The sequence below is a fragment of the Brachycentrus maculatus genome, unplaced genomic scaffold (genome assembly GCF_059751285.1).
Source record: "Brachycentrus maculatus isolate JH-2025_06_01 unplaced genomic scaffold, ASM5975128v1 h1tg000378l, whole genome shotgun sequence".
Lineage (NCBI taxonomy): Eukaryota > Metazoa > Arthropoda > Insecta > Trichoptera > Brachycentridae > Brachycentrus > Brachycentrus maculatus.
Genome location: NW_028281127.1, coordinates 194,007 through 218,451, shown reverse-complemented (window position 1 = coordinate 218,451; position 24,445 = coordinate 194,007). Strand labels below are relative to the sequence as shown.

Genomic DNA, 24,445 nt, shown 5'->3' with positions numbered 1-24,445 from the left:
GATTGTTGATAATTCGGTTCCTGCTCGCTAGGATGAGTTGGATATTTGTAGGAATAGGAATGAGCGAGACCAAAGATTAAAATAAATGTTGGCATTTGGTCATTTATTGGGCAAACAAAGAATGTGAATGGTTAAGGTCTTCTTCTTCAAAACGACATTCGCAAATGGGGGAGTCAAAGACACCAATCTTCGCAAGGTGCTGTCTCGTACAGCAATGTCCCATCCTCATTCGACAAATGGTGGATGTAGGTATCTTTCTTGTTCATCGAAATTTTCTGAAACCTAAGACGAGTTGGGAAATTAGGCTGAATAAGAGAGTAATGATTTCCTTTTGTTTTGGCCTTATTGGAGTAAGATTATTTGATTAAGATTGTGGATCTTATATTTATTAAAAACGGCATATGTTTTTAAAACCAAGTAATACAAAAGATAATAGGAAATTGATAAAACAAATAAGGTACTTATAATAAACATTATTAATTTATATAGGTAATTTATTTTTTATGGAGTCAAAATAACGATGCTTCGATATTCGTGTATTTTCAAAGCTAATTCAAAAGCGTAATTTAGACACAATTCAAATATGAAAGCAATTTCAAATGAACACTAAGTACTGCTAAATGACTGCACGTATAATTGAAGCGAACGTTTCATAATCGGAGTATTTATCTTTGTTGACTGTGGAGTAAGTTTTATCTTTTCTTATTTAATTTGCTCGAAACTAGGACGGCCACTCATCGACTCGCCTGCTCTTCTTGCTCGGTTGCTCTGAGCCGTTTTGCAAGACTTTGAGAATAATTAATGGCGAGGAAAATATCATCACACCCCGCCAGCAACGCCAATTATGGCGGGGATGATTTAAGAAAGCGGCGATGTGAGATGGGACTTGCTACTGAAATATTTACTCCGTGGTCGGGCGTGAATTCAGAATGAGAGGCGATTAACTGTTTTCTTATTTTCGATCTCCTACAGCGTCCTCCAGGGTTTCGTAACAATGTATAAATACACATTTTTCACTCATTTATTGCATACTTTTAAAGGAAATTTGATAGCAGATTGGTTTAAAAAATAAACAAGAAAAATCTTCATTAAAACTCTAGTCTGGAACATACTGATGCATGGAAGCGAACGTAGACTATCAGGCATGCATAACAGAGCCGGCTGGAGGCGTTTGAGACGTGGTGCTACAGGCGCATGTTGGAGTTTCATCGGTTGGAATATGAAGGGAACAACGACGTATAGGAACGCAGGGCTGGGGGGAGTCTAGATACTTACTAAATAAAGTAATACAACAGTGAGGCAAATAGATAGACCATAACATAATATCCCCAGACCTGCTTTTTACGATTGTGGAAGGCATGTGCGAAGGCACAAACTCCAGAAGACCGCTTAACCTATATGCGCAAAATTATCTTTACATGCGTTGTTGCGGATAGTTGAAGAGATGAGTGTGCGGGTGGAGACTGGCCACGAAAGGAGCAAACCAATCATCACACAGACTATAACTCTCTCGAAGAAGAAATAAAATTATAAAAGCATTAAATTCATAGTGTAAATCGCAAATTACTTCCTTAATAACGTAAAACACATTTTTGTATGTATTAAATGTTAAATCATACACTGATTTATGAGTCTACAAAGTTGTATTTTATTGTAAAAAAAACAGGAAAAAATCAATTTTGTGACAATTGTTTCACCTAGTTATGGCATTTTCAAACGAATGTCGTTTGAATTCGTTTGAAAATGCCATGACAAGGCGAAACAATTATCACGAAATATATTTTTATGTGTTTTTTAAACAATAAAACACAACTTAGTAGACACAAACAATCAGTGTTTGATTTAACGTTTTATACATAAATTGAAATGGAGTTCTTCAAATTAAACGTCAAATCTTTAAATAATATATAAATAAAAACACATTATTTTTGCTTTTGTAAAAAAAGCTTGACGTTAATAAAGTCTATTGTTTTACCAAGGATGAATTAATGATGTTTTTGCCTATGTCGACTTTATCTACCCCAATATTTAAAAAAATATTTTCGAGTGCTTTGCAAACACGGGGCGAATAAGAATTAGTAATTTTATCATATGGGTAACTGTTTTATCATTTAATAAACTATGTATCTATAAACCGACGCATATATCAAACAGCAAGCTGAATATTACTGATATGTAGGCAGAGCTGAGGGTTGTTTTTATTTTATTTTATTGTATTATTCTTATTATTTATAAACATAATTCTGTGCTTCCCTAAAAATATTGTGAGTGTCTTGTTCTTAGAGTGGGATTTTGAAAACATTTTTATAAAGTAAGGTTTTGTAATATAAAAAGAGGTAAATATATAATATTTTTTGTTAGTCATCATAGGGAGCTACAGAATTACTTTTGCCCTGATATGTATATTGTTGTTGAAATTGCTTGGTGTACCATTAAAGTATTTTGAATTTATATTATAATTGTTTTTTTTAGTAGTACTTTTTTTGACAGGGGTTTTGATGTTACCGTATGATCCTCCCCGTGGTGTAATGATTAGGGTGTTTAGTTTCCTTGCTGGAAGTCTTGGGTTCGATTCTCAGGGGGGGGGGATGTAAGAAAAATATTAGTGATTTTACACTCCAATATTTATTTAATATTACACTGGACTGGTCCCTGAGGCGAAGAAGTGATCATCTTGTCTTCATGTACGTAAACAATCAAGATAAAACTGCATCAATACGATGCAGTGCTCTATACACCATTGGGTGCGGATAAGGGTTAGAAGAATGATCGTCCTCAATAGAAGAAGTAAGTGAAGAGTGGCAGTTATATTATTTTTGCTGTTGATTATCTCATATAAGGTTTATTTTAAACTAATATGTGTATATGTAGGTATATGTAAACATATAAGTGCGATGTATTTTTGAAAAAAAACGGAAATAAATTATTGTTGAAATTCTCCAATCACTGTCAGATACATATTTCAATGAATAAAGAAATGCAACACAGTCACACATACGAGTAGATGTCCCCGACTCTAACGAGGTGATGAATTGTTTATCAACTGACGTAGATGTACTCATTTTCATTGTTTTCAAATTGGTTGTGTAAAAATGTAAACATTCAATTACAGATAACAGGAAAATAGCTTCAAAGTAGTGATAAATTTAATTAAAATAAATTAGTGAAAAAATACTTAGAAATGAAGTAGAGCAGACGCTAGAGCGAAGAATGTAAACAAAATACAATAGCAAATAAGATATTTTATTAAATTAAATAAAACATGTTATGTGTGATACATCACTGTTTTTTATTATTATGAATATCATAAAAGTTTTTTTCCATAATATACCTGGAAATGAATACAGGAATATTTAAAATCATAACCTCTAAAAACAATACGTATTGTCAGAATGGTACATATGTGCAAATTTTGTATGCAGGGTTTAATGCAGTATCCAGTATGATTCACGGTAATAAGTTAAGGAAATAGTTGCTCATAATATTTTGATTTAAGTTGCGTTAATTAGGTGGCCACTGATTTTTTTTGGTATGTTTATTATTTACAGAAATACAGTAAACATTTTTCAAAATTATCATTTTTTTTTTAATATTATGGATTTACGGTATTAAATTTTTAAAATTAATCAATTCCAATCTTTTTCTTCTAGTATTGGACAATTGATTTCGGTGTAAGTTATATTTCAAAATACACATGTAAAATTTTGGGTCACTGTGGTAGCTGTATACCGTATGGTCAATAATTATATTTAGGGCGCTCCACGACCATATCTACCTCCCTTGCGACCAAAAATATTTCATGTAATTTATATGTATTAATCGCGTAATGTAATTTATATGTATTAACCGCGAACAGATTATAATCTTTCGTTTATATTAATAATCAGAATGAATCCTACGCATGACAACCAACCACTTATATGATGAAAATAGTCTTAAGATAAGCTTAAATTAATGGGAATAGAGAGAAACCCCTTTGAAGGATAATCTCATCAGTTCATAAGGGGATTTTGGTATTTGGATGAATGCGAGTTCTGGGCTGGTTCATATCGCGGTGCGACATCTATTATCGTCCTATAAAAGTTCGTAGCGTTAACGTTAGAACATGAGCAACTCGCAATAGTAGAAGGTAACTATTATATATCCGCTCGTATTAAAGATTGGTTCCACGAACCGAAACCGAATTCCACTATTTGGCCACGGAAACCAAGAAACATTTAAGTACCTACGATGAATAATTTAGTGATTTCTTGATATGTATTGCAGGTCTGAGGGCGGTATGCGACGAAAATTGCGTTTCACAAATCACCCTGAATTATTGTTACGAGAATACAAACATATTATTATAAATGATTCATATTATTGTATGCAGTCCCCGAAATAAACGTAAGGCTGAAAAAAGGACCTACTAATTAGTGTATTTATCGAAACGCATTTAAAATCATAATGTTACAGGGTAATTGGTAGAACAGTTATGTTTTTGCAATTAAAAAATAAAATAATTTTAACGTACTATATAATCCTGGCCAGACATATTTTTAATTGTTTAAATTTATATTTAAAAAAATTACCTTACATTTGTTAAACTGGTTAGTATTAAATACGAATATCCATAGCAATAAACATTGAAAACGTTTTTTATAATGATATCGTGATAAAATAAATGGCATTATGGGATAAAGGTTTCCGAATGGAATGCGGAAATATGCGCGTTCATATATAAAGGTCATACTCATATAACTTATTTCGTATTTCTCTTTAAAAATTTTACGACGAAAAGAAATTTATAGTTAACGCACGAAAATGTAATCCTATTCGGTGTGAATATTAAAATCTGCAAAATTCGGTTTGAGTATGATTATTTAAATGTCAAATAATCGATTAATGTATGTTTAATGTTAAAATTATTCGTCTACACCTGGTAAAAAATTAAAAACTTAAAGTTGGGAAGATTTTCAGTAATTGAAAATTGCTTCATGTTGGTAGAATTTGATTTTTTAAAAATCGAATGATAGGTTGTGAGTTTAATGTTGAAATTATTCGTAAGAAATTAAAGACTTAAAGGTAGGGAGATTTTCAGTAATTGAAAATTGCGTCATAATGGTATGATTTGATTATTTAAAAATCGAATGATTGGTTGTAAGTTTAATGTCTAAATTATTCGTAGGAAATTAGATACTTAAAGATGGGGAGATTTTCAGTAATTGAAAATTGCTTCATGTAGGTTTTCACGATTTTCAGGGCGTGCGAATCGGCTGAAATGGGCGAAATCCGCGCGAGTGCGTGCGGCCGCCTCAGAGCCGCGGGAAACAATTGATGGGTGACCGTTTAGCCCGACGCTCACTGACGCTAACCGACGCTTTACGGCCGGATCGCGTGACGTCCCTCGTCCGCTCGTAATTTTACAAGTTTTCATTTCAAACAGGTAGGCGCAGAGGGTAATAATAAGAAGAGAGCGGCGGACACCCGCCGTTGTAATTCCCCCGGTGAGTTACTGCCCCTCAGGAAGATAAACGGACTTATTGAGAATTACCCCTTCAAAAAGGATCTACACCTTGGCCGACCCACATATTTACACACACCTAAACGGAATGAGGGTATGTTTACTCATATTTTGAACAAACCAAAGATTTCGAACGTAGTTTGCAGATTCTTTGTGGCATATTTTTACTAAACAAATTTCAAAAACATATATTTACCATATATTTATAGTTTATTTATCTAACTTGCTTTAAAAAGTTTTTTTTAATCAGTTTAATTTATGTTTAATTTTTTAAACCTTGGAGGTGGAATTTACGTCCCAGAGTCCCTGAGGGGTGTAACAGAAACAAATCAGATGTGTAATTCATATAAAGTAGCAAAGAAATAAGCAGTGTTTTTTTAATCTCATTTTTTATATTATACGTTTGTGCAAGTATGGGTATGGAACCCTGAGTGTGCTAGAATTGCACAATGGTAAATGTGTACATGAAATTCCTCTTCTACGTTATTTCCCATAAAGCAGTTATGTTCTAAACTGCTTTATGGGAAATAAATAAGCATCCCGAGGATCTGCATTTACGTGTACATATTTATTCTGCTCCTAGATCCAAGAACATAGAGTGCAGGACTGGTGATCATGTCTCCTTACAATTAACGATCAAGTTTAAACCATGTCGATCTTATGTTATGCGTTATGTACGATTAGATGCGAATAGGTATCAAATAAGTTATGTATTGTAAATATTAGCATGGCATATAATAAAAAATAATGATTAGTTCCATTCATTGACACACAATACAAAAATATTTTTAGTAGTTAAGATGGATTGGAGCAAACTGGAATGCTGTGCGTTGCTCAGGATTTGCATGTTTTGAAATATATATTTAGTTCTATGTTTTGGTGTCAGTATTTTGAGCCATGGAAAATTTAAGTAAAAAACGATTTTTAAGTTTAATGGTGCACAAACAGGATTGGCATATTTTCCAAGTTTTTTGAAACGTCGAAAGTCACTGTTAATAGTAATTATATGTTTCGATGTATCAGAAAGAATGCCAGCAATGATTTGAATGCAATTTTTTCAACACCTTAAGATTTTAATTAAACAACAAATAATAAAATAAAAGATACATTTTTCATCGATTTTTAATGTTTTGTGTAAAATATTCTTATATTTAAAATGTTTATTACATCTTTCATAATTTATTTTTTTAAATCTCTGAAACAGTTAAGCCGGGATAAACTTATCATTTAAATGTGAATAAAATTTTTCAACGAGGGTCGGGAAAGGTTTTTTTCGGAGATTACGAAATGTAATAAAACATTGTTTAGCGTAAAAAGAGAATCCTCTTCAATTAAATTTACCCTTATTAGCAATGCGAACAAAGAAAATAACGAGGTACAAGTTGCGAACAAAAACGTCCAAACATCTCCGTGACTGGTATCCGTACAACGGAATTAAATAAAGCCCCTCATTAAAACCATGTTTTTAGCTCACATACACACATACATAATATATCTTTAGCAGTTTTCACAGCCGCAAGACAGTTGTAGGCGAGGGGGAGGGTGAAGGGTTGCGACTGGGTCAGGGGAGGGGCAGATACCAAAACTCTCACCTTATTAAGCCGCAGGATTACATCTACACTCATTACTCGCAAAAATTCCCTCCCTAAAATGTCAAAAGTGTAAAGTTTTAAGAGAGGCTTTAATGGTAATGTTGTGTTTAAGAAATGAAGTATAAAGCTACTCACCTGTCGCGACTTATGGTATGATTTCCGACAGCGAAACTCAAAAAGGACGAGAAAATATAGGTTCATATTAATCCTGTCATGAAATCAGGATGAAAATTCGTACATGAAAAGCTCGGTTAAAGCTAAATCTATACTTATGTTTAAACCAAAGGAAAATGTTTTTTTTTAAGGACGAGAACGTGTGTAGATTAAAACATTATAAAATGGAGCTATTCAGATTCATACACTATAACACAATATTTATATAAACGTTGGTTCGCCTCTCCACTAAAAAAAATATGGCTGTTTCAATGGTAAAACAGTTAACGGTTAGTTAGTTATTATTTTTCAAATAAATGTTTTTTATTGTCGCTTTAAATACATAAAAAAAATAATGCAAAATAATTTGAAAAAAATCGTATAAATACTGATATTGCTTTTAGTATTCATGTAAAGTAGTGTCGGATACTAAGAGAATTATCGATTTTTTTTTAGCCCTTTGAAATGTGATATTTCAGACAAATGCTGCTGATTTCATGGCAGACCAGCCATACAAACTTACCTTGAGTTTCCAAGATATGGCCATAATATTATGTTCAAAATAAAGTTCTTTAGGGTTTTTTGGGTTCATCTCGAAGAGATGTAATCCAAACAGAAGAACCTTTGATAAGACAGAGAAATAAATCTTCTCATTTTCTGATTCAGTAGTCACTTTGTGGTAAAATCTCTCCATTTTTTATTTTAATCAAAAAACTGGTGTTGACCAAGTTTTACTTGGTCAACACCAGTTTTAAAATGATGCGGAATGCATCGAAATAGTTTCACAAAAGATTTTAAGAAATAGTTGTATTTACCAAGTAAAACTTAAATAAAAAAATCTTAATAATATTCGTCTAATACATATATGCAGTCACGTGGGCTACAACTAACCAGGTGAAGCGATTTGGTCACGCAGTTGACGAAAACACTAGTAGCGACGAAAGTGGTTGACGAAAACATTAGACTGCAGATGAGCTATGATTGGAGCCAGCTGTGATTGCTAATATCAGGCTTGGGCGATAAATTCAGAAGAAGAAGACAAAATAAGAAAAGGCCTTTAAAAATTTCCATGGATAAATCCGTTTAATTTTAGCACGTCATGTAAACGTAAGATTATCAATTTAAGTTAAGTGAGGTTCGAATATGTGGGGGTGAGGACATGATTATTTTATTATCTTTTTTTATTTAATTTGCACTTTTCAAATTAATGGAAGGGTTTTGAGAATTGAACCTGTAATGTGTTAGGTAATTATAACGACGTTACGAGACTTCTCTGTTGGCGCAAAATTGTTTGCGGGTTGGGGAAAGATTTATGCTTGTAACTTGTAATATATGAATCTAAAACTACACCTGCTGCCAACTTTGCTACCTGCGTGTATCTCGTGTACTATATTTGTGGCGTTATTTCAATACGATAACTCTTTCGACGGAGTAAGTTGCCTACTTATTCAACAATTAACATGGGTTTTAAATAAATTAAATAATAATCGTATTAAATGAATTAACATTGTAAAATACTAAACTTTGTAACTTTTGACAAAAGCCTTTTAAAATTAAACAAACGAATATATATATTTTTACATTTTTACATTTATTTTATAAATATATATATATATATATATATATATATATATATATATATATATATATATATATATATATATATATATATATATATATATATAATATATATATATATATATATATATATATATATATATATATATATATATATATATATATATATATATATATATATATATATATATATATATATATATATATATATATATATATATATATATATATATATATATATATATATATATATATATATATATATATATATATATATATATATATATATATATATATATATATATATATATTTATATATATGTATATATATATATATATATATATATATATATATATATATATATATATATATATATATATATATATATATATATATTTATATATATATTCATATATATATATATATATAAATAAAAATAAGATTAAAAAATTACTTTTAAATAAATTTAACAAAATAATTTTCATAAAATATTTATTATCATATTTCGTGTTGGATATTTGTGCATTTTCTCATGTTTTACTCTTATTACAAATATTGCGAAGCAGTCCATCGAGCTTAACGAAAAATTACATTAAAGAGCCGTTAGTGATACCTAATGTGATTTACAAAAACAAAATAGATAAGACTCAAACCATAGGCCTCTAGCGACGCGCACTCAAACTTGACGATCCAATCGGAATACTAACATAACTGCTTATCTATTTGGCGAAGTGGAAAAAGGTCACATCTTAAATAGTCAATGGAGATTGAGAGAAAATAATTTGAGTGAAATATTCACAATCTCTCTCTTACCCTTATCCGCAACCAATGGTGCATAGGGCACTGCATCGTATTGACGCAATGTTATCTTGATCGTTAATTATATGAAGGCAAGGTGATCCCTCCTGCGCTTCAGGGACCAGTCCAGAGTAATATTAAATAAATATTAGAGAGTAAATTCGCTAACATTTATTCTCCCCCTCCCCCTGGGATTCGAACCTGGGACCTCCAGCACGGGGGCTTAACACGCTGAAAATTACACCACGGAGGCGGACTATATTCACAATCGGTAGGCTTTTTAAAGTTTTTTTCTTAAATTTCATTTAATTTAATTTAATTTGTTCGTTGCCTTAGAAAATTTTCATTACCTATTATGTACAAGACTTCATAGCATATTTAGTTTATATCTCTTAATTTTTTTAAATTTAAGCATTTTTATTATAAGCAGGTTGTAATTTTTCAATTATTTTCTGACATTTAAGAAAAAAATAACAAAACGATTAAAAATTTCAAGAATAAATGCACGATTAATTTTAGTTACTTTAAAATTAAAATGATCATTTTTATTGGAGTCACTTCCTCCGCGGTCTATTAAAAAACAGATAGATAGTTGAGTGAGACGTTTGGGCCGCGGTAGAGATGCTAACAGGGCAATTATTTGGTCGTTAAATGAATCATTTCTCACCGCCCGCAACTTGCAAGAGCTCCGGATCTGAGGAATGTTTGCCTCGTGAACACCAAGTTTATTTTCGGACCGCAGCCACCGAACAATTGTCGCGCTACTCCGCCGCTAGATGGCACAATCGTCGCATGTATCATGTATCACGGAAATACGATTTTCTATTAAAAAAGGGGTAAATAATAAATGTCGATCTCGTTTTACGATCAATTCGCCACGTGTTTAAATGACACAGACAATGTGTAGCGCTAGGGCTTCCATATGACATCGATTCAGGGATTTTTTTCATGTATCTCGAAAACATATTTTTTATCTATTTAAAAAACGGTAAATAAATGTCCCTCTAGTTTTTTTTTTATCAATTCGCACTGTATTAAAATGACTCGGTTAGTGAAAGTTTACTGCAAGGGCTTCCACATGCCATCGATTCTGTGAATTTTTTTCACCACTGAAAAAATAATTACAACAAAATAGAAACAAACCAAAATCTTGAAATCGAGTAATAATTATTTTTTCAAAAACTTTATAAAATAAAACCACTTTGTGTTTAACCATTTTTTTATTGGTACAATTTTTCTCCAACCGGTTTCGACTAGATCCTTGTTATAATCAGGGTTTAACATGTACACGTTTAACCCTGATGATGGTATGTTTTATTTTAGTTTAAAAAATGTATCACAAAATATCTGCGAAAAACATTCAAGAAATTAATTATATATTTTTATTATCAAGACGAAGTTTTATGAAATGGTATCAATATTTAACAATCAAGATAATACAACTTCTATATGCAGTGCCCTATGCATCATTGGGCGCATATGAGGGTAAGAAGAAGACGATATTTTTTAGTATTGATATTCAATTTTGATGTGAGACATCAGTTTGCATATATTCGGGCGCATTATCTTAATGCTCATTTTCAACGCGCCACTACGAATCAAGCGGTAGCGGAATGTTTTATACCGGCGTCATTTAAATCTTGATCAAACAATCGTTCATCTACTGCGAATCAGTGAGTTCACCCGAAGGGCCCTCCGAAATAAAGGGCGTAATTCGATTTGCGTTGCGTGCCAGGAAGTCAGCAGGCAGGAGCGGATAGCGAAGAGAGCAACGCGCGAACGGCGGGGCATCCACCCTTCCCTCGTCGAGGATCCTTTGAATTCATGTCATCGGCTCTCAGAATTTTTCAATTCGGAATTTTCGCGATTACGTCTCTCGCTGACGCTGACACGTTTGCGGAATCGGAACGAGACTGAGAATAAATAAGCCGCCAAAGCGGGGATTATATTTACGACATGTGCAAAACCACGATCGGTGCCCAGTTGTTGGATTCGCGTTTGATTTTTCCATTCATTTTCATTCCAGAAATAATTGGATGGTGTCAATGTCAATTAATAAAAGTATAATCATTGTAAATCCAAGAAAGATTTATTTTTAATTGGTCTGGGTGTTTGTGATGTATTTTTCACATTTACCTTCCCTATCCTTACAATCCAACCTGCAGACAGGCGTCTAAAAGTTAAAATTTTGCGGGTTCCAATGTACTTTCCCTTATGGATTATTAATTCCAGTTTCCGTTAAAACATCACAGTAAAGCATAATCATTATATCACTTAAACCATCCTATGATAGGTCCGTAGTCCTTTTAATATCCAGACTACCATATTTTTTTCTCCTTGTTGAAATTTCAAAGTGTAAAAATAACTATAATAAAGTAGAGAAATCTAGTTTTGTGAACAAGGTTTTGTGAAGACATTAATTAACACAGTTTTACATTGTCCCTTATTGGTTTCAAATTGTGCATAGGGCACTAAAAACGCAGCGTTATCTTGATCAATTTGTAGAGCACTCAAAATAACTAAAGACTACATCACAATAGAAGCGAACACAAATTTAAAAAAAAAAAAGTGAATTGAACTGTAATTTGCAGATTATTATAAAATAAAGCATGAAAAAATAACAAAATATCGTCGATTAGGTAGATTTAAATAAACATTATTCCTCATTAGTGAAAGAAGAACACGACTTACAACTGTATCACATTTAAAAGCCGTCGACTTTTGCAAGACTTCCAACTTCGTACTTTTATTTACTTCCAAGTTACTATCGTATGTTCGAGTGAACTTGTCTTGCAAAACGAACACAATACGTGCTGTATAGGTTAGAAAGGAGCTCAATATGTAAGATGGAATGAGGTTTGCTAATGGATTGAGTTGAAAATCAAGTATAAGTAAAATTTTAAATAAGACAACATTATATTTTATTCATGGTTCATTCTGTATTACAAACATCTATAAATATTACTATTTTATCTGATATTTAGATTTGAAACATTCGATTTTAATGTTTTGTGACCATTTATATAGCCTTTGGGCGGTCAAACATAAGTAATTTATTTGGGAAATGAAAACGTAATTAACTATACCAAAAATGGTACTGAATATTTTATCCATTCTTTAATTATTATGATGGAAATTACAAATGAGAATTTGATTCTTGAAGAGCTTCTTCCCAACGCATACCCTCAATAGTAGTGCAAAAGGCACTGAACTGCATTAGCGCAGTGTTATCTTGATCATTAATTACGTAAAGGCAAGGATGATCCATACTGCACTTAGGGTACAGGGTGATATATAATAAATATAAGAGCGATTTATGAAATAATTGGGATCTTGCATAAAAATAAAGAGTGTCTGCTAAAGAAACGTGATGAGATGAAACATATATGTTTGATTTCCAAAATTTGAGTACTGTGATTTTCAATGAATGGTGAATGTTACACGTGTGTAAAGTGATAGCTGAACTAGCCTTAACAAAGTATAAGCCCTTATAAATTATCTCAGGTACCTCCGTGTATGACTTACAAAAAATATAACATATTAAACATAAAAATTACATCAACATTTGTAATAATGGTTCCAAAATCCCACTCCAAGCACACCTTTCATGGGTAGAATGGTAAATATTAAAGTTTTAGTGTGTAAATTGAACGCTTAACCAGCCTATGACAAGGTCGTAAGCCCTGAAACGTCCAGACTTCCATATTCTTCTCCATCTATGTTGAGATTTCAAAAATGAATTTTACATTCTTTTGAACTTCCTGAGAATCGAGCCCAATACCTCCAGCGCGATAGACAAAGGACTTATTCCTATATCGGGGCACACATAGTATAAACTGGACTTGATTCAACTTTGAGAATAGAAAATATTTAAAGAAAAATAACTACACATATTAATAAACTGCGCCACAGCCGTGCTGCCAGGTGCAAAACGTATGGAAATATAAGTACATTACGTGGCCGCAGAGTTGCGCCTACGTCAGGATCCTTTGTTATTGGGATTAGGTAACGGCGGAAGTACCACGGATAAGAAATCCGATTATCCGTCGCTTTCGAGTTGGCGAGAGAAACGAAACTCCGGCATCCGCGTTTGGCGAATACAAGTTTATTGACAGTTGGGCAGTTTCTCATTAAAGCCTATTAATCGCTATCTAATCCGGGAAATAAAACTCAGTAAAAGAAATTATTTGGTATATTTCTGAATGTGTGTGTGTGTATATATATATATATATATATATATATATATATATATATATATATATATATATATATATATATATATATATATATATATATATATATATGTAAATATACATATGTATATGTACCTATATAGTTTTTTTCCACATATATATCGTTTGACCAATGACCAGATTTTGTCGTTGTCGACATCAGCAGACTAGTGGTAGGTTAGAAAAAATTCGATATTATATTCGCATCAAGACAGGGATCTTTTCAAATATTTTATTTTGGGAAATTAATTTAAATTCAAATAAAACTCAACTTTTTTTTCTCAACAATAATTTTTTTTATTTCAAAAATATATAAATCATGGTTTTTAACCTGTTTTTGTTATACACATGTCGGGAACGACGAAATCAGATCACTGGTCGAATAAAATGCATGTGGGAAAAACTATATAAGTAGTTGTTAAAAAAAACTGTGTTTTTTAATTCAGTCACACCCTTAAAATTAAAATCTTGGTTGTTTGATCATTTGATTGACTTATTTTAAAAAAATTAATCAAGTGTTTTCTGAAATAAAACATTAATAATGGATGGAGTTTCCAAGGAATTGTTTAATAAATATTAAAAACTTTGCAAGGCAATTTTTCCATCACTCATAAAAGTTAAGATCCTCAAAATGAATTTCACATCGCGAGAAGGCTTAAGATGAAAAGGAATATAATTTCACCAAAAAAGTTCAGCAGCCGAGGGAGAGAAAAAGATTGCTACCTTCAAGTTATTTGTTGTTAGAAAGTGGATACTTGCGCTTGTGTAGGAGGAGAAATTTCATGGGAAATTTGATGTTTCATAATATGTGGTGGGAAAATGACGTAGTACTCTGCGGGAAGGGTACATACGGGGCGGTGTAAGGTAATACGCGTGTAATGGCGAAATAATTATGTTCTCCGTAAGTGAAATTTTAGATGAACACTCGAGAACCTCTCGAGCGCTGTGCGATCTTCCTCAGAGTCGTGCTTTTCAACTTCCCCGTTCAGTTTTGCGGAGTTTTAGATGTTTGTTACGCGAGGGGTGGAACCTAAAACCCCTGTCTGGGGAATACTGCTTTAAACATGTGATGTGTTCTTTAAAACGGAGGGCATTCTATGCAGGGTAACTTGAAACGTATGTGCATATGTAAGTATTTAGCTGAAACATCACAATTAATCGTCTTATCTATACTCTTACACAAAAATACTGCGAATGCACGAAGTGTTTGCTGTGTAACTAATTGAATTATTGAATTATTGGAAGTGATCTGAACGAATAGTTCACTACATTGACAGGGTTTTGGCATGATGCCTTTGTCCGACGAGCTCAACTCTATTTATTTATTTATGCTACTGAATTCTGGTTTACAAAAATCAAAATTTTTTGTTCCAGAATTCAGATTGAATACGGGATCCCATAAGTACACTAATAATAAAATGTTGAAAATTTAACAAATTTTGAAATCAACATCAAGCATTTTTTTGAGAAAATTATTAAAAACCAAATAAAAGTACGCAATTGTACGCAATTGTGGTTGGTGGTTACAGCGTTTGGCTACCATGCTAGATGTCCCGGGCTTAATACCCAGAGGGAGGTTACAATAAATGAATGTGTTTTTAAAAACAAAATTATAAACCCCCTGGACTGGTTAAAGTGCAGAACTGATCACCTTGCTTTTATACAAATAACAATAAACTTAACATTTCAACAATTTAATGCAGTGCCTTATGCACCATCGGGGGCGGGTAAAAGTAAGTTGTAGTAGTAGTAAAAAAGTTTAAAAAAACCGCATTCAAATAATTATAATTCTGAATATTCAAGCGAGGTAGGTCACATTAGGGCAAAGATAAAGGCCCTATTTTATTGTCCTTGGGTGAGATATAGCAGCCGTCCATCAGCATGATCGCAGTGTGATGTCCGTAATGTCGGCCAATTTGGTCGCGCATCATTCAAATTTCTTCTCGCCCAGTGAGCAGCCCGAGAACACAGTTGCACAGTGATAGAGCATTAAAATTTAGAGTAGAGCATTATTAAATGGAAAAAACTTTTTTCTTTAAAATTACTAATTGATTTATTTGCTATTATGTAGCATTTATCAATATATTAAAATGAATTTCATAAAAGATAAAAACAACGTATATTATTAATATACCATACTGTTGTATGTTTTGTTGACGGTATTGAAAGGACACATAAAGAGCACGACTGTTTGGTTGTTAATATTTGAAAAAAAATCATCTTAAAAACATAACATGAACAAAAATATTTCAAAAATAGGATGTTGTAGTATAGTTGTTTCGAACCTAGATCCTTTATCTCAGAGTCACTAACAACAAGACCATGACACGACTGATTGAATCATTTACTATTGTTTAAGATTACAGATTCATAAATAAAACAGGTACATACTTTAACGATTAACGTGAAAACATCATTGACATATTTTGAATCATCATATATAATGAAATAGTTTTTTTTTTTACAGTAAAAAGTATGATTTTTGCATGAAAATATGTATTTCACAACACTAAAAACATAAAAAAGTTATAAAGCAGTTTTCCATTCCAATTGAAAAAAAGTTCAACTGACAATGTCGGTAATTCTTAATACCAGTGACTGGTCAATTAAATAAGAGGAATAAAACATAAAGCAAAAAAAATAATTTTACATTCCTTTTAATATTCGTTATTTGATAACCAAAACATAAAGTAAAAATTTATAAAGGAAAACGTCTAGATTTCAATATTCCACCACTGTGCATCGATGTCCATTAGGGCGGGGGGCGTTTTACTAGTAGCAAGGGGAACATCCATATGGCCTTTCCGAGCGATTCGACTAGCCATTTAAAATTTCCGTGTGATCGAAACTAATCGAACAAAGAAGCTGAGAACGTGTTTTCAACATCAAAATAATTCTTCAAAAAATACTCACTAGTATAAAGATTACGGATTTTACAAAAATTTAAATTGACTTGTAGAAAAATGTTTTTGAGACATTCCGTGTCAAGGTTTATCAATCGAGCAATCATCTTCAGGGTGAAGCTTCCTTTGGCTTCACGCTGAAAATGACATTTGAAATAGAGGACAAATGTCGGCCAGAGGATTGACAGGAAATCATTTAATAATTCTTTCGTAGATATAACCGAGGCTGTGAAAATCTACGAAGATCTTTTTTGCACAAACATAGCTTAATTCGTCATCTACCAAAGAAAAATTATTTTATCGCAGTATCTCTTGTATATAATCATCTTTTATAAACTAAAACAAATTTCAAATTATAAAACATATGCAATGTTTTTTTTTAAATATTTACTTTAACAGTAATATTGAAAAAAAATATTACTAAAAACACTTGTTTTTTTACCACTTGAGTTTATTTTTGTGACGACTAATTTCGGAAGCTAAGCTTTCATCTTCAGGTCTAAATGTAAACAGTTTACATTTAGACCTAAAGATGGAAGCTTAGCTTCCAAAACAAGTCGTCACAAAAATAAACTTAAGTGGTAAAAAACAAGTGTTTTCTTTAATTATATCATCATGTCTTGGCACAAAGTAAATGCCGAAATAAAAGATAAAGAAAAAAAAAAAATTTAATAAAAAATAAATAAATATAAAACAGTTTTGTACGGTGTATGGTATTTAAGTAAAAAATCCTGACAATCAATACAATAATATACTATAACTTACGTATAAATGATCACAATTTCATTAAATAACCGTCACAATGTAAAAAAAATAACCGTAAAAACCTTTTCGGGTTTTAAATAATTGAAATATCTGAATAATTAAAATGCTTTATATGATTTACATAAAATCGAAAAAAAGAAAAACAATTATTTGACCACCGATGGTCATTAGAAGTAGACCTTTTGAAATATAAATATTTGAAAACCAAAATGATATCAACATGATTTACACCTGTATAAAATTTAAATTAAATTTACTCCATGAAAAGGTTAAAAGTTAAAAAGTATTGTATGGGTAAATAATGTTACGACCCTTTTCCACAACTACATTGAACATGATTTAGTGAGAGGAATTCTACGAAACTATACATTCATTTGATCGTTCATATCCAATATATTAGTACCTACTATTCATAGACTGATAATTAATAATTCTGTTGATATAATGAACTATTCCGTATTGGGCTGCGTGTTGGTATCGTATCGATATACAATTATTCATTGGCAGCTGGAATCACGAGAAATGGCGAACATCGCAACCATTTCCCGACCGTAAATTTGGTAGTATGGCCTAGTAGGTACCTACTTGTATTTACTAGAATATAATTGCCATCAACGTGGTCGATTCATCGTCCTAGGGGCTGACGGAATACCGGGTAAGCATCCCATATCCGGTGTTGATCTTGAGTATTTGATATTGCTTATGTACACACAAACGACGATTATAAAGCAAATAAAATCGTAAATAAATACTTAATCCCATATCTATGATATTAATGAAATTTTGTAAGTTAAAATATAACTTTGTCTTGAAATCACTATAAGTAAATAATTATTGTAAACTAATAAATACACAAGTAAATGATTTTTCTAAAAGTCCGTTATGAAATATGTTTCCAATCGCTCATCATCCCTTGTGACTGTGACTGCCAATCAACACAAAAAAATAAAGCCACTTGAGATCTACCCAAGCTCCTTTGCCTAGCCGTCAAAATATTTTAAATGATTTTGTCAAGTAGATAGTGTTTTAGTATTAATCAGTCTTGATAAAGTAGTGGTTAGTTTTTAAACCAGTAGACATTATAATTAAGTAATAATAAAATATGGATAGTGATTTTCAGACAAAGTTTCATTTTAATAATAAAATGGAAAATTAAAAAGTTAGTGCTCCAAACGTAAAGTATAGAATGTAATTACTAAATAATTTATAATAATAAACTTCTAATAATAATCGAACAATAATTTTTACCCACCGTACATAAGGGCATGGATATAAACCAAGGTTTTCTTAATATAAGACACTTTCACAGATAGAGCTTGGTCATAGGTTGAAAAATGAGCTAGTAAAATGAAATAAATTTTTATATCAAATTATAGTTTAATGTCAGTCTCATCTTTCACTAAGTGCATTCTCTGAAGTGTATTTATCTTGTTTTATGGCCTGACAATATTATCATGGACACATTCTGGAACTGGTAACAAAATGTTTTACGGCGCATTCCTCATTGAGCGATATGTTTACTGGCGTCATAATTCACGTTGGAAGATATTTTCACTACTATAAATTATCGCGAGAAATTTAATATCGGGAAACTCTTTATCATTTTGAGTACAAGCTTGTCAAGTCAGCTTTTCGTTGTAAAAATAGTAAAAGTAATCCAGCGTCGGCGTTTGAAATGAAAAATCAAAGCATACGGAAGCTCTTAAAAATGCATTCTTTTAATGCATTTTGAACGAACTTAAAACGTTTGAAAGCTCTGAGATCTAGTAATTATTTGTTGAATTAAATCCGTTGAATAATTGTTTTGTAATTAAATTTTTTTTTTATTACTATAAAGAAAGTATCACGAAATAATTTTTTATATATTTATATGTAAAGTATATTATTTAATTGTTTAAATGTAAAGTATATTATTTCAAGTTTTATCTGATAGGAAAAAAAATAGTTTGAGTCTGTACGCACTAAAAAAGTGAGTGCATTGCAGAGACATTGAACCCCTTCAAATGAATAAAAAAGGAATTTAAAACGATACAAAGTATCAAAGTATAATACAAAAACATAGCCATCATCGCCTTAGAGGTAGTGAAATTAAAGGTACTGATTTAATGAAAATGACGCTGTATGAATAATCCGAAATTATCATTATTATTAACAAATGTTGAATAATCTTTATGGTGGTTAATTAAATTGAATATACAAAGCAAAATAATGATGATTAAATTACAATAAATTAAAAATGAGTTTACCTATAATAGTTGTTTAATATATTGTTGTTTTTATCGTTCAAAAACCATATTGTAGAGAACGTAGATCTACAATATTAAGGTTTATTGTAAATTTATTAACATAATCCGGTTTATGTTTAAATTATTATTCATAAGCATACCTACATATTCATAAATTTAACTCGGTAATAAATTACACAAGTCACTATATCATGAATTTAATTACGGATACAAATACTCCGAATTCTCGAACTGTATTATTTAACCCGAGGAATATTTTATTGGTAATAAATTTAGTGGATATCGAACTCCAAAGGTCAAGAAACAATACCTCGAAAGGGTTGGTGGCCAACCCTACGGGGAGAGACTCGGTCCGCGCTTAAACTTTATACAGTATCATGCGAATGTGTGGGCATAGAGCCGTGTATACTCTGTACCGGGCCCGCCAGGGTTGCGATAACATATGTCAGCCGATATCGGCCCACATAGCCGCCGATGCATGGTAATGCAAATGGCCCCGTGCTCTTTGTTAAGCTAAGGAGCCGAATATGTTTTATGACCTTACGGGCGCGTAACTTGACGCCGAACTTTCGGAAGACTCGCCGGAAAGAAAGTTCACCGCGCGGTGTAATCTCGCGCTACGACCGAATGCCTCGCCCTTCCGCGCCGAAAAATACATTTTCGGTCCAAGAACGGGCACTTAAGTACTATGATTTATTTCCTTTTTATACGAGTGAAAAAATAGAGAAGAGATTTATTTAATTTTTGGAGTAATTTATTGGAAACGCTATACTTATTTCGTAGTTATCCGCTGTTGTAACAATACGGGATAAATTTAGGACCTATCTTATAAATGGAGCGTAAATATAATACCCATACTGTGGATGAAAACAGAAAAAAATAATATTTAGAAAATAAATGAAGATCAGAATGTCAGACCAACCAAGAAAAAAGATGTGATATAAATAAATCTTTACTGCAAAAAGAGATTGTTTTGAAAGATTGTTATTCTTTAGTAAAAAAACATGTTATAGTAGGTCAATTCAGTATTATTTAACAAATGTTCAAAATAAGGGAGGTAGGCCTAATTTATTTTCTATTCAAGGGTTGCTCCTAAAACAATCAAAGTACCTACCGAGAAATTACACCAAAATGCATAGACGCTGTGAAAATTTGAAGGGAAGACAAAAAGGGAAGTTACTCCCTTTTCTTGTCGTTCTAGTTTTACATAATATATGATCATAAATGATGGTACATAAACATATGTATAATGTACTAGATAAGACGAGAAATCATTAATTAGGCTTTGCAGATACTATTTCATCTAATGTGGGCCTTACACATTATTTTTTACTAGGTATCTACATTTGAAAGAAATATTAAATAATGGCAGTAACAGCATATATGTACGAAAGGGTACTATATTTACATTGATTAAAACAGTAACTTATTATTTAAACATGTGTTGGATTTGAAAAAATGCCATAATTTTTTTTTTGCCGAATTTAAAAAAAAAATCGCTTTAATTTCATTTAATTGAGTTAAAAAAAACGTTTGAATTATTTGCATACTACTTCATAGGTGTCCGCCTCCGTGGTGTAGTGGTTAGTGTGTTAAGCTACCATGCTAGAGGACTCGGGTTCAATTCCCAGGAGGGGGTAAAAATAAATACATACTACTGATTTTACACTCAAATATTTAATATTACCCTGGACTGATACCTGAAGCGGAGGGCTGATCCCCTTTATTCATGTGTTGACAATGAAGAAAAAAATACGTTTATATGATGCAGTGCCCTATGCACCATGCCGATGAGCGTTTGAAGATGAAGAATACCAAAAGTACGTGCGAGCAGTTTTCATTTTATTTTTTAAGTTAAGTTTGAGGCGACATTTAATGTATATCTTTTCAGGATTATTGGGATAAATCATCCGTGAAAAAGAGATCCCCGTCTCATTGTGTCCTGCGGACAAGATTAATGGACCCGAAGCTTGTCATCCGCCATCAGCGGCGACGGCAGACACTAGACGGGCCCCCCGGTCTCCCGTATACTCGTACATAATAATGGTACGTCTGACAGACGATCTTGCTTTATTGGCCAAGTCGTTTGCCCCTTTGTTGGATCGACCCTGAGGCAAAAAAGTGTACAAAAGATAATTCAAATGTTTATTAGGCGAATTAAGATTTACACTGTCAGATTTAATCTGTTAAATAAATAAAACAATAAAGTATAAACCTCTAAGAACACTTAAAGAACAACTATAAAGATAAATTTACACTAACTGACTATCTAACTAACTAACTAACCATCACGCCGCTTCCCCGCAGGGGTAGGCAGAAAGAAAAGAACGCCATAGCACTCTGTCCTTGCAGACATTCTTCGCCTCTTCCACGTTCATACATCTCCTCATACATACCCGCCGATTGTTTCGACTCCTAACCTGACCACTTGATCAAGTATTTGGCATACTTGATCGTGCCAAGTTTTTCTCGGTCTTCCTCTGCTCCTTTTTCCAATTACACTCACCTCAATGAATTACATTAATTGTTTTACCGATCTTTCCTTACTCATTCGTTTTACATGTCCAAACTATCTTAGCACACCTTTCTTAATTTACACTAACAAGTATAAATTATTGTACAAGTATAAGAAACGTTGTCGGTACACTTTCTTAAATTTGAGTACATTTCTAAATAACGTGGTAAGATTCTCGTAAGAAAAATATAAAATTTTTCCATTACGGCGCTAATTATTGTTTATTTTTCGACATCCTGATACTGATTGCGCGGGTTTGATCCAATTATAAAAATAATCTTTTTTTTTTATTCAATAGTAAAAATTATCAAAAAATTATTGAAAAGCAATTGAGGTGAATTTATTATTAAATTTTCCTTGGTTTCTCTGTTAAGACTAACCAAGTGGTGAATTGGATTTTTCTTTAAAAAATATAACTTAAAAGAAGGTTAAGAAAGAAAAAGATATGTATTAGCAAAAATATCAGATTTAATTACGAGACATATACACAATATAAGTAGTTTTGGTTAAGACAAGACTAGAATGTAGTTTTTATGTGTTTTTTTTATTTTATTTTTATATTCATAATCCTATAAAAGTTAGCCAAATTGTGTAAATTTAAAAGAATATTCACCTTTTATAAAAAAAAAGAAATATGAAGCTATTTAATTCACAAACTTCTTGACTGATGTCAGTTCCAAATATCATACGAAAGCTGTTATTTGAAGAATTATAATAACAACTTAAACAATCTAGGTTAAATGACGATTTACAATAATGGGCAGAATGAGTAGCGTATTAAGAAATATTCCCTTCGAATAAAAAATACAGTATTTGTTGACATAAATAAAAACCTGCTAAATTTGGTATCAAACAATTCAATTAGGATATGAGGTAAATGTTACAAGTATTAAGAAAAATCAGGTAGAACACGAATTTACGAGCTTTTGGGTCTGTTTCAGTATACGAGTGTGCCCAAAAGTATTTTATGGTAGAATGGACATTAGTGTGGTATTTTTTTCGTATGTATCTAGTCTTCCGACTCTAACTAACTAACTAACTAACCATCACGCCGCTTCCCCGCAGGGATAGGCAGAGAGAATCGAACGCCACACCCCTCTGTCTTTGCAAACATTCTTTGCCTCTTCTACATTCATGCATCTCCTCATACATACCCGACGATTATTACGACTCCTGACCCGGCCACTTTCAAGTATTTGACATACCTGATTGTGCCAAGTTTTCCTCGGTCGTCCTCTGCTTCTTTTTCCAACTACATTCGCCTCATAAATTTGTTTAACCGTTCTTTCTTCACTCATACTCTTCCGACTCCGTTTGATATATTTCGTACTAGAATGAGAAAATGCGACCCAAACTAGGCGAGCATTATGCATGCAACATACGAGTACACGGGCATAATATCTAACCTCCGGGAGTTTTTCTAGCAAACGAGTTTCCGAACTGAGCAAGGCGGAAACGCTCTCCACTACGCAAAAAATCCACGATATACAGGAATAGTAAGGAACGGAGGGGGTTTCTCAATATCTTACTTAGTCACCCGGCCCGCTTTACGATATTAACCCTTCCTTCCCGGTGATGAGTAACTAGTAAACATTGCTTGTAATAACTTTAATGACCCCATAAATGTAAAAAATGATAATAAATAATATAAGAGTTTCTGCTTAATAAAAAGCTTCTTTACATCTCACCAATAGATGTCTCTAGTGAAGTTTTAGTGATTCATGAACAAGGTTTCTAAATTGGTTCATATATATAGAACTTCCAAGAATTTGAGTAGTGTGGTTGTCAATAATGGGTAGAATTGGTGAATGTTACACGTGTGTAAAGTGATCACTCAAACCAGCCTATGACGGTCGTAAGCCCCGTAAATGCCCAGACTTCCATATTCTTCTTCATCTTTGATGAGATGTCAAAAAATAAAATGTAAAAAATATTAACTTTTTAACAGATTTTAGGTATTCCTCTTTCATACATTTACGCATTGAATGAATTTTTTTGTAACAATTACTTTATTTAACTTAATCTTTATTTAACTAAGCCGGTGACCGGTGACCGGTGGGAGGCTAGACAAAACTCTATGTTATATACACTAAAATTGTGTGTCCATATGTGCTTTCTCTTTTCTTTCTTTTTCATTTAACTAGAGTATGCCAGAGCAA

The 24,445-nt window shown here is 32.1% G+C and overlaps 1 protein-coding gene across 17 annotated transcripts in view; it reads right to left on the bottom strand.

Moving 5' to 3' along the window:
- LOC148303202 (CUGBP Elav-like family member 1-A) overlaps window positions 1-24,445 on the bottom strand; it is a 243,821-nt gene that overhangs the window by 89,592 nt on the left and 129,784 nt on the right. The window lies entirely within an intron of this gene.